Source organism: Notamacropus eugenii, chromosome 5 (assembly GCF_028372415.1).
Source record: "Notamacropus eugenii isolate mMacEug1 chromosome 5, mMacEug1.pri_v2, whole genome shotgun sequence".
Lineage (NCBI taxonomy): Eukaryota > Metazoa > Chordata > Mammalia > Diprotodontia > Macropodidae > Notamacropus > Notamacropus eugenii.
The window spans coordinates 190,179,568-190,192,767 of NC_092876.1; positions in this window are offsets into that span (position 1 = coordinate 190,179,568).

Consider the following 13,200-nt stretch of genomic DNA (forward strand, 5'->3'; position numbering starts at 1 on the left):
GAAGACAAGCCAGGTGCACGGTACAGCAGAAACAGAAGTGACGCTGGGATGTGGAAACAGTAGCACAGATAGGTAGTAGTACAATGCTCAGGAACAATAAGAGGATTAAACATCTTGGAAGAAAGAGATCCCAAGCTATTTCTGTACTAACACTGGGAGCAGAAATAGGTAATATCTAACACATCTGCTACTGAATACCCAATTCTGGGTCAAAATTTCAGAATGGAGAGGAGTGGTCTAGGTCTCAAGAGAACAGGAAACCTACCTGAAAAGGGGCAGAGTACAGACTAGAAAGACCATGAACAGAACTTTTCCCAGATCAGACCACTTTGAAAGTATTCAAACTCATAGGTCTCCCAGACTGAACTATGAAAACAACCAAACAACATAAAAGACAGAAACAGCCTAGGCCATGAAGAGAGCAAAGTTCAACTCCAATATAAAGTTCTAAGTCAAAAGTAGACTGGATAATAAATAAACAAGTAGAACCTGACCTTAAATGGAACCTATAGTGACAGAAAAGCTTAACGCATACACTCAGAAGAAGAAAATGACCAAAAAGGAAATAAAAGCAAAGCCTTCAAAATATGCAGACTGGACAGAAACCTGACAAGAAATCTTAGAAGAGTGAAAAAGACTGAAAATAAAAGGTAAATATATTTCAAAAATTAAATAATGCCAGCATAAAAAAAAATTAGAAAAATAAATGAAAGCTAAGCAAGAATATTGTGGAAAAAAATTAACAACTTGGTAAAAAAGGCACAAGAATATTGAAAAAAACAACTTAAAAATTAGAATTTACTACATGGAAAAAGAAGTACAATATCTCACTGAAGAAACTAACTTCCTAAAAAGTAAATTAGTCATATAGAATCTAATGACTCCATGAGACATGAAGAAACAATAAACAAAATAAAAACGCTTTAAAAAGAAGAAAAATGCAAAATATTTGAAAGGATAAACATTTAACTTGGAAAACCAACTGAAGAGAGATAAATTGTGATTTAGAGAACTACCTGAAATCTACAAAAAACAAAACAAAACAAAGAAATACTAATTCAAAAAATTATAAAGAAAAATTCTCCAAGTATCTTAAAACTAGAGAGCAAAATAGAACTAGAAAAAAGCTCTTTCAGTCACCTCCTTAAAGAAATCCTAAAGTGCCAACCCAGAAATGTACTATAACCAAGATTCAAGGATCCACCGTCAAGGAGAAAATACTAAAAGAAAGAATAACTCAAACACTATGGAGCTACAGCCAAAATTATACAAGACTTAGCAGCTTCCAGTACAAATGAGTGGAAGATATATAATATGACAGTCAAGAAGACAATGAAACTAGGATTACAGTAAAAAATTACTTACCCAGCAAAACTGAGTATAATCTTGTAGGGGAAAATGAATTTTTTTTTAATAATTTGTTGATTGTCTAGACTTTTTCAAAAATTTATTTATTTTTAGTTTTCAACACTCATTTCCTCAAGATTTTGAGTTCTAAATTTTCTCCTCATCTCTCCCCTCCCACCACCCCAAGACACCGTGCATTCTGATTATCACTTTCCCCAATCTGCCCTCCCTTCAATAATACCCCTTCCTTCCTTTATCCCCATCTTCTCTCTTTTCTTGTAAGGCAAGATCGATTTCTATACCCCATTATCTGTATTTCTTATTTCCCAGTTGCGTACAAAAACAGTTCTTAACATTCATTCATCAAACTTTGAGTTCCAATTTCTCTTCCTTCCTCTCTCCCCACCCATCCCTACTGAGGAGACATGTAATTCAACCAAGGCTATACATATGTAGTTATGCAAAAGACTTCCATAATAGTAATGATGTGAAAGACTAACTATATTTCCCTCCATCTTATACTGCCCCTCATTTATTCTATTCTCTCTTTTGATTTTGTCCCTCCCCAAAAGCATTTAATTCTAATTACTCTGTCCTCTCATTTGCCCTCCCTGATATCATCCTCCCACACCCCACTTATCCCCTTCTCCCCTACTTTCCTGTAGTGTAAGATAGATTTTCATACAAAACTGAGCATGCATGGTATTCCTGCCTTAGGCCAAATACAATGAGAGTAAGTTTCACTTTTTCCCTCTCACATCCCCCTTTCTCCCTCTTTTCTTACCTCATTTATGAGAGATATTTTGCCCCATTCCATTTTTCCCTTTCTCCTCCAAATATATTTCTCTCTTACTCCTTAATTTTATTTTCTTGGTTATCATCCCTTCCTATTCAACTCACCCTGTGTCCTCTGTTTATATATGTATGTGTGTGTGTGTGTGTGTGTGTGTGTGTGTATGTGTGTATGTATATAATCCCTCTAACTACCCAAATACTTAGAGTAGTCTCAAGAGTTAAAAATATTATCTTTCCATGTAGGAATGTAAACAGTTCAACTTTAGTAAGACTTGTGATTTCTATTTTCTGTTTGCCTGTTCATGTTTCTCTTGATTCTTCTGTTTGAAAGTCAAATTTTCTATTCAACTCTGGTCTTCTCATCAAGAATGCTTGAAAATTCTCTATTTTATTGATTGACCATTCCCCTCCTTGAAGTATTATACTCAGATTTGCTAGGTAGGTGATTATTAATTTTAATCCTAGTTCCTTTGACCTCTTGAATATCATATTCCAAGTTCATTGGTTGCTTAATGTAGAAACTGCCAGATCCACTGTCATCCTGATTGTATTTCCACAATACTTGAATTGGTTCTTTCTAGCTCCTTGCAAAATTTCCTCCTTGATCTGGGAACTGGAATTTGGTTACAATATTCCTAGGAGTTTCTCTTTTCAGATGTCTTTCAGGAGGTGATCGGTGGATTCTTTCAATATTTATTTTACCCTCTGGTTCTAGAATATCAGGGTAGTTTTCCTTGATAATTCCATGAAAGATGATGTCTAGGTTCTTTTCTTTTGATCATGGCTTTCAGGTAGTCCCATAATTTTTAAATTGTCTCTCAACATTTTCTTCAGCATTTTTTTGGGTCTCCTTTAGCAAGCTTTTGATGATTTTCTTGCATCACTCTCATTTCTCTTCCCAATTTTTCTTCCACCTTGATTTTCAAATGTTCCTGTGTGTCCTGAGACCATTGTATATTTATTTTGGAGGTTTTAAATGCAGAAGCCTTGGCTTTTATGTCTTCTTTTGATGGTATGCATTGCTCTTCCTCATCTGAAAGGATGGAAGAAAATACCTGTTCACCAAGAAACCAACCTTTTATAGCCTTATTTTTTTATTTTCTGGGGCATGTTCCCAGCCTGTTACTTGACTTTTGAGTCCTTTGTCAAGTGGAAGGTATACTCTGGGAACCTGTAAGTTCTCAGTTCCTCCAAGGTGGTATAATCAAGGGAGAGGTCTTTACTCCTTTCCTGGCCTGTGCTCTGCTCTGGGAGCAACCACAAGCTTTTCTCTCCAGGATATGAGAGTAGATTTCCCATTCCTGAGCCTCTACTAGCTCCATCATGCCAGCCAGCACTCCTTCTCATCTCAGGGCTGCTACTCAGGACTGAGACCCAGATCATCTGCCTGATTCCCCCAAAGTATTTAGACTAAACAAGGGCTCCCAAAATGGATGCTGTGCTGCAATGGCTACCACTACCCTGGGGCTGGGGCTTGGGCTGGACCCTGCTCCCTTCTTACTCAGGTAAAAGAGCTTATTCACTGACTTTTGAAACTGTCTTTGGCATTTGTGGGTTGAGAAATCTGGGAACCACAGCTGCTGTCCTTGATTCCATGCCCTGAAGCCTGCTCTGGTCCTTCTGGTGCCATGGCCAAGGCTGAGCTGCACTCTGCTCTGAGCCCAGTGTGATAGACCTTTTCTTTAGGCCTTCCAAGCTGCCTTGGGATAGAAATCTCTTTCAGTCCGTAGTTTTGTGGCTTCTACTGCTCTAGAATTTGCTTACACTCATTTTTTACAAGTATTTTATGGGCAATGCAGGTAGAGTTAGAGCAGGTGCATCCTTCTGGGAAAATGAAATTTAATGAAATACAAGTCTTTCAAACATTCATGATGAAAATATCAGAGTTGAATACAAAATCTGACATAAAAAAACCTAAGACTCAAGAAAAGCATAACAAGATAAAAATGTCTGAGAAAATTTAAGGATCTTCAATACTCTTTATATTTTCACATGAGATGATGATACAAAAAACCCCAAAACACTGTGTCATCACTTGGGTGGTTAGAGGGAGTCCACTTAAAAGATATGGAGATGAGAGTATTTTGTTGTGGTGATCTCAAAAGACTAATGGAAGGGTGAAAAAGAGTGGGTTCACTGGAAATAGAAGTAAGGAACAGAAATAATGGAAAAATTGTCTCACATGAATGAGATATGCAAGACATGTTTATATAATGGAGGGGAGAATGGAGAAAAGAGAGTGGAAAACACTTAAACCTCACTCTCTTTTGAAATGATTCAAGGAGAGAAGTGGGAGGTGGTTGATTAAGAAAGACAGTGGTAACAAACAAAATAAATACTTAAAAAAGGGATAAATGTAAAAAAATAAGATGGAGAGAAAGACGAAGTTAGTTATAATAGGATAAAATCACCCAGAAAATGGAAAAGATTAGTAAAAATAGATTGGAAACCAGAATCCAACACTGTATTGTTCACCAGAAAAACACTTGAAACAGAAAAATGTAGTTAAATAAGAACCTTGAGCAGAATCTATTATGTTTTACTCAAAAGAAAAAAGAAAAAAAAGTCAGGGAAAAAATCATGATCATAGATAAAGTAAAGCCAGAGATAAACATAATTAAAGAGATAGTCAAGGAGAATATATTTTGTGAAAATTTATCACATACAATGAATTCATACCAATAAAATACTTGTATGTAGCAAATAGCATAGCATCCAAATTTGTGAAAGAAAAGTTAAATGAACTGTAGGAGGAAATAAGTAGCAAAACTATAAGAGTGGGGGAGCCTAATTTACCCCTCTTAGCCTTAAATAGATCTAGGCATAAAATAAATAAGAAAAAGGATAATTTAAGGATAATCTAATTTTAGAAAACAGATATGATATAGGTCTGGAAAATACTGAGGAATATAAAGGAAGATACTCTTTTTTTCAGCTGTGCATATTGCCTTCTAAAAAATTCACCAAATATCAGAGCATTAAAATCCTCACAAACCAATGAAGAAAATCAGACTCATAAATGCATCCTTTTCTGTTCTAATGAAATATTTTTATTCAATAAAGGGTCTTATCTTTGGAAAGTAAATAACCGAATCCTAAGGAATGGGTGGCTCAACGAAAAAATATATAATCAATCAGAAATTTCATTAAATACAATAACCTCAATTAGACAACCTAGCAAAATTTGTGGGATGTAGCCAAAATAGTACCTGGAAGGAAATTTGTAACTCTTAATGCATACATTAAAAAAAGAGATAAAGACCATATCAGTGAATTAAATTTGCAACTAAAAAATATGACATTAGGAAGAATAGTAAAACAATGTATTTTTAAAAATCATACCCTGTAAGCAGGCTGGATTTATGCCAAGAATGTGAAACTGGTTCAACATTAGGAAAACTATAGCCATAACTGGCTATATCAGTGACAAAATCAATAAAATAATATGATTATTTCAGTAGATGTAGAAAAAGCCTTCAGAAAAATACAATATTCATCCTTTTAAAAACAGTCCAAAGCATAGGAAAAAATAGACCTTCTTAAAATGATAAGTATAAGTATATATTTGCATTTTTGACCCTTCATGTCTAAATCATATATCTGTTTTGCACTTATCTTGTTATATGGTGTGAGATTTTCTGTTTCTGCCAGATTACTTTCAAATTTTCTGCCCTACTACTTTCAAATTTTCTTAGTAACTCTTGTCAGATAATTACTTTTGCCCCAGTGGCTGAGATCTTTGGATTTATAAAAAAACATCACTTTGTCCATTAGCTTCTCCATATTGCATTCATAATCTTTTCTGTTGGTCAACTACTCTTTTTATTATCCATACAAAACAGGCTGGATTTATGCCCAGATAGTAAAACTAGTTCAACATCAGGAAAATTATAACCATAACTGTCTATATCAGTGACAAAATCAACAAAATAATATGAGTTTTTCAATAGATATAGAAAAAGTCTTCAGCAAAATACAATATCCATCCCTTTTAAAACACTCAAAAGCATAGAAGTAAAAATACTTTCTTAAAATGATAAGTATTATCTATGTAAAAGTAAGAGAAAACATTATCTAAAATGAAGGTAAGTGAAGTTTTACAACAAGATTGGGGTAAAAGAAAAATTTATGTTTTCATGATTACTATTCCAAGTTGTACTAAAATACTAGCTATAGCAATAAAACAAGAAAAAGAGATTGAAGGAATAAGTATAGGAAATGCTGAAAAAAAATTTCATTTTTTTTGCATAAAATATGGGAGTTTACTTAGAGTAACTTAACAGTCAATTAAAATAGTCAAGAAAATTATCAAACTGAACAAAATTCAAGATATAACATTACCCCCACCTAAATCATCAGCCTTTCTATATATTACCAACACCACTAAAAAGAAAAAGATAGAAAGAGAAACTACAATTAAAAAGAATTGTAAACAGTATAAAATACTTGAAAGTGTACCTGCCAAAACATATAGGAGGTATACGAACACAATTACAAAACATTAGTCACACAAATGAAAATATATTTGAACAACTGGAGAAATAAAATTGTTCATGGGTAGATCAAGCCAGTATTGTAAAAAATTACAATACTATCTAAATTAATTTACCTATTCAATGCCATACCAACTAAAATACCAAGGATTTATTTTATAGAGTAAGAAAAAAATAACAAAATTAATCTGGAGGAACAAAAAGTCAAGAATATCAGAGGAATCAATTTAAAAAAATGAAGGAAATGTCCATGTCAAACCATACTACAAAGTACCAGATTTCAAACTATACTTGCAAAGCTGTAATCTTCTAAACAATTTTTTATGGATAAGAAAAAGAGTGACTCATCAACAGAATAGATTATAAATGCAATACAGAGAAGCTAATGGGCAAAGTAATGTTTTATAAACCCAAAGATCTCAGTATTCTGATCTGGGCAGAAGTAATTATCTGACAATGACTGCTAAGAAAATTTGAAAGTAGTTTGGCAGAAGCAAGGAACAAACCAAAATCTCACATCATATAACAAAATAAGCACAAAATAGATACATGATTTAGACATTAAGGGTCATATATGCAAATTTGGGGGCATGGAAATTACCTGTCAAATCTATAGATAAGTGAAGAACTCATGACCAAAAAGCTATGGAGAAATTCACAAGAGATAATTCATCATTTCAATTTCATAAAATTCATAAAATTAAATGTTTTCACAGAAATTAATACAGCACAATCAGAAGAAAGGCAGAAAACCAGGAAAAGTCTTTATAGCATGCTTCTTTGACAAAGGTCTCATTTTCTAAGTACATGGGGAACTAAGCAAAATGTATAAGAATAAAAACCGTTTCCTGACTGACAAATATTCAAGGGAAATGAACAGTTAATTTTCAGAGGAAGAAATCAAAGTTCTTAATAGTCACATGAAAAAATGTGAAACAATAATGAAAACAACCCTGAGGTATCACTTCACTCCACCATACTGGCTTATAATAAAGCAAAATAGTGAATGCTGAGGGGGTGTGTGAAAAAATAGGCATTGCAATGCACTACTGGTAGAATTGTGAAGTAGTCCAAGCATAATGGAAAGTAATCGGGAACTGCACCTGAAAGGGTACAAAACTGCATTGCCTTTGATCCAGCAATGCTACTGTTAAGTCTATGGCCTGATGATATCAAAGAAAAAGGAAAAGGATACATATGTACAAAAATATTTACAGCAGTTCTTTTTGTGGAGATGTAGTGGACACCCTTCGATCAAGGAATGACTAAACATGGTATGGCATATGAATGTGATGGAATAATATTGTGATGGAGATCATTTTAAAATGATCTGGGAAGACTTGTATGGATTGATGGAAAGAGAAGTAAGCACAGTCATGAGAACAATCTACATAGTAACATCAATATTATAAAGATAATCAACTGTAAAAAATTTAGTTACTGTGATCACTAAAGTGATCCTCCACTATTCCAAGGAATTCATGATGAAAAATGTTATCAGCCTCCAGATAGAAAGTTTATAGATTCAGAATTGAGAATGAAACATGGCTTCCTCCTTTTTTCCTTTTTTTCTAGATCGTGGCTAGTGCATAAAAATGTTTTACATGACTTCATACGTGTAATGAATGCTACATTTTATACTTTCTCAGTGGGTAGGGAGGAGTGAAAGGAGGGAGAGAGTTTAGAACTAAAAATGAAATTGAATTAAAAAAAAACTATAACCTCAAAATAATGAAATTAGTCTGCAACTGGTAATCTTAGAGAGATGCCAGGGGTATGTAGAGTTTATCATTTTTTGCTCAGGGTCACACAGAACAGGTATTCTTACTACAAGTAAGAATGAAGTTGTAAAAGATAGGCAGGCAGACGCAGAGACAAAGAGAGAGAGACAGGCAGAGACAACTTGAGAGGGAGAGAGGGAGAGAGAGAGAGAGGGAGAGAGAGAGAGAGAGAGAGAGAGAGAGAGAGAGAGAGAGAGAGAGAGAGAGAGAGAGAGAGAGAGAGAGATGTTATCTTGAGCACTAAGAACATTTCAGATGTGGATTTGTAGTGGATTAGTATTGGGGAGGAGATATGACATGAAAAGAGAAAGGGAGTTACCTAGGCATTAAGAATAAAGGTTTCTTTTGAAGGAGTGTCCAGGTAAGAGGAGGAAAGGCTGAATAGCACAGGGAGAAGAAGCTTTGCGAAATATTTGGGCCCCCAGGATTAAAATTTATGCCATTGAGCATGAAGAAGTTGTCAGCATTGTAATGATGTCATTATCCACTGCTCAGACCTCTTCAGGCACTTTATCACTCTGGCCTGATAGAAACTTTTCTCTAAGAATTTGAAAGCATTAACCCCTTACTTCATCATTCAAGTTAAGTAATGCTTCAACTATACATCAATATGGCTCCATGTCAAAAGGAGACCACTTTATTTTGTAGGAAACACTTGAATATAAAATATTTTCACCACAGCTTTCTCAGTTATTTAAAACAGGTCACTTAGAGTATTTTTCTGGGGGTGAAGAAATTATAATGGAATGCAAAAGCTTTTCAAGTAAAAGGAAGGGGAATAGGAGGACGTATAAAGATAAAAGAGCAGACTCCCATCCATCTTGTCATTGCAAGTATGTGGGCATAAATGCCATAGGGAACCAAAATCCCTGTTTGGATAATAAACAGAAGAGTAATACCAATAATAAAATTCTATTTCACAAACATTTTACGTTATCCTTCTTCTTTCTAACTGTACCTCCTCCAAACCTAAATCTAGCAAACAAACACAAAGTGATATGGGGAGACCATATATTGGATAAAGCACTAGAACTGGAGTCAGGAAGACTTGAGTTTAAATTCTACCTCAGACACTTACTAGTTATGTAACCCTTAGAAAATCTCTTGACCTCATTGGGTCCCAACAATCTCAAATATAAAATGAGAAAGATGGCTTCTTAGATCCCTTCTAACTCTATAACCCTCTGATCTTAGGCTATTTATTTCATAGATATATTTCAAACCTAGTTGATAACCTCTTGATCAATTGTAGCCTATTGCATGAAGATTTCCACATGTGTAATCTTTCCTCTCCAAATTTCACTCACCATGGATGTGTGCCTGAAGTGGGGACCTATGGTGCTCTGAGAGGTAATCTTCTTGTAAGCCAGACACTTGGAGTTAAAAATTAGTTATGTTTCTGTTATTAGTATGCTTCAATATATTTTTAAATAAAACCTAGTTTTTTAAATAATGATTTCAGTGACTATATATCATTTCAATGACTTGGAAGAAAAAAATTAAAAACAAAAGTAAAAGAGAATCATGTTTTGGTAGGTCTATGATGAAATAAGATTATATTTGAAGAGTTTTGCACATAGTAAGAAATTAATAAATGCTTGTCCCTTCTCCTTTTCCTCCATGTTTATGAGTGGTAGCATGACATTGCAATATTTAAATGGGGTTCCAACTGCTTCCATGGATATTATATAGTGGGACCAAGGAATCTATCTGTCCCTGATGAAGAATGGGAAAATATTGAAGATTAAGTCTATAATGACTTCAGTCTTTTGTTTTCCTTATGCTTTCAAGCATCTTGAGAGATAAATTTCAATTCAATTTGACAAATATTTATTAAGATCAAAGGCACTTTGGGGCAGTTAGGTGGCATAGTGGATAGAGCACTGGCCCTGGAGTCAGGAGGTCCTGAGTTTGAATCTGGCCTCAGACACTTGTTAGCTGTGTGACCCTAGGCAAATCACTGAACCCAACTGCCTCAAAAAAAAGATCAGAGATACTTCCTAGTTCTTTGGGAAATAGCTGAAAAGTGGCATATCCCCATTCCTCTAGGAGCTTACGGTAATATATGAACACAAATAATAATGTAATTTGGAATGTGATAACAGAGAACCAATTTGGTATGTATGCCAAATGCATTTGAGGAGAGAAAAGACTTTCAACTGGGTAGACCATGAAAGTTTCCTAGAAGAGATGGCAATTCAAGTAAGCCTTGAATGAAGAGGAGGATTTCAACAGGCAGAGATATGAGGGAATACATTTAGTCAATGGGATTATGGGGCCATGGGGATTGGGGTAGCTAGCTTTTGGAAATGTACTAAGGCAGTGGTATTGAATGAGATCAGGTAGCATCAAAGGGGTCAGATTTGACTTGAACATAGAGTCAGTGAAATGGAGGTGTGGTTTCCAGCTCACATAAGTACAAAATAGTGGATTAGACATTTTATCTTATCTCCATGACCTCTTAAACCTGTCCAAAATGAAAATTATATACCAATGATAAAGCAGCTTAAACTATATAATTGCCTAGGACACCCAGAATCTTAAAGAAGTAAAACCAAACCCATGAAGTGATAGTGGTTAACTCAGCAGTCCTACTTCACCACCCACACTACTAGTAGTAAGGAAGCAACAGCAGAACCAAAAACCCAACACTGACTTATCCATGTCTGCACCCAGTTCCTGCTTTCCTTTTTCAAGTTCCATAGAAATCCCAACTCCAGGCTATGGAAGTTTACCTGGACTTCAATAGCCGGCTTTGTCACCAGCTATCAGGACTAAAAGTCTGTCAGGAGATGCAACCCAAAAGCACCGGCGCTGCAAAGCACTGAACTGCCAGTGACATGGAAAGCAGGCTCTGATCTGTTAAGTGCTGGGACAGAGAATTCAGGATCAGAGGAGGTGGAACAAGTTACCAGAACAGGATACTATGAATTTGCAGAGCAGTGTAACACTCCACAGAGCCTGAGGGGAGAGCACTGCATACAACAGGGACAAGTTCTGACTCAAAAAATCAGTTGGGGAAGAGATGGAGGTTGTCAAATCATGAATTGCCGAGTGTGAGAATAGGCTGAGATCTAGCCAGCCACAAAGGAAATCACAATAAAGGGAAAGGGAGTGATAAGAGAAATAATTTGGAGGGGTTAGAATAAAAGATCATCATTTTTAAAAGTTAAGAAGAGAAACAGGTAATATGCTTCTAAGAAATATATTCCTAAGCAAATAGGTGGACAGTTAAATACACAAGATAAATAGATAGTTTGCATTACTTGAAAATGAAAAACTTCTGTTCACTGACAACATCAACGCATCTAAAAGAAAATGTTCAACAAGAAAAATTTTCTTATCAGATTTCTCTGATAAAACTTTGGTGGTTAACATATATAAAATTGTATCCGCATACACAATACATACATATTTATGCACACATATAACCATATATATATATACATATAAATATATGACTGTATGTGTATGTCATCTATCTATCTATCCATCTATCTATCTATAGTTGCTGTTGTTCAGTTGTGTTCAGTTTTCAAAATTTTCTTTGGTATTTTCTTGGCAAAGATACTAAAGTAGTTTGCTATTTCTTGCACCAGGTTATTTTATAGATGAAGAAACCAAGGCAAACAGGTTAAGTGAATTGCCCAGGATCAAACAGTTAATAAGTATCTGAGGCTGAATGTGAACTCAGGTCTTCCTGACATCATATCCTGTGTCCTATCCATTGTACCACCTAGCTCTCATGTATACAAATATGTCTGCATATGTGTACGTATATGTGTATGTTTTCCTCCCTAAAAATTGTTATCTCTCATATGAAATTGCTTTTGTGGAGAGAAAGGGGGAACAGATACTTGGGATACTGTGGTGATGTAAGGAACGGAAAATATCAACAAAAACTCATTTGAAGAAAAGATAAGAGTGTGAAATAAACCTCGAAAGGTAAGTTGGAAAGGATCCTATGTTATACAAAACAATATTTCTGTATTGAGTGGAAGCTTTCAAACAATACTATACACATACACACAAGAGAGAGAAACTGCAATATATATATATATACATATATGTAATTCTACAAATTATTCAAATATAATTTCCACAGGTAAAGAAATAGAAGCTAAGAAATCTTAGTCAATTTGCCTATTATCTTCCAGCTAAGTGTCAAAGCCAAATTTTAGTCCCAAATCATTTACCTACAATCCCTTGCTCTCTTTTATATCACTCTAAGCCACTGGAGGATTTTAAGCAGAGGTGTGACATGATCAAATCTTTCTATTAAGACAATTATTTGGGAAGCTCACCATAGCCTCTATATCCAAGGATTTTAGTGCTTTTTGTGGGCATTGATTAAAAAATGTCTCCAGTATCTTGCAAAGAATAACTATGGTTCAATAAACAACTTTATTTCACAAATGGAGAAAGCATGGCATAGCTATCTTCAGCCACTTCAAGATGAAATAAGTTTAAGGCCAAGGAGTCCTTATTCTTGGTCTATCAGTTTTCCTCTCTGCCTTTCTACCATGCTATAGAAATTAAAAAAAAAAAAAAAAGAAATGAGAAGCTCTTTTTTTTCTGTTCACTGCTTTAATTTGTATTTGTCCTGTAGAGAAGGCTAATTTGATCCTAAACTACCATCAGTATCTTGATCAGCCCTATTAATAGCAAACCCATTCTGAGATTCCATTCTAATTCTGTGGGAGAAATTCATCTTGGAATGAGCAACATTGTTGTTTTCATTGCAAAAACAACAGCTTGTGGCATTGAAAATTACTGATGAGACA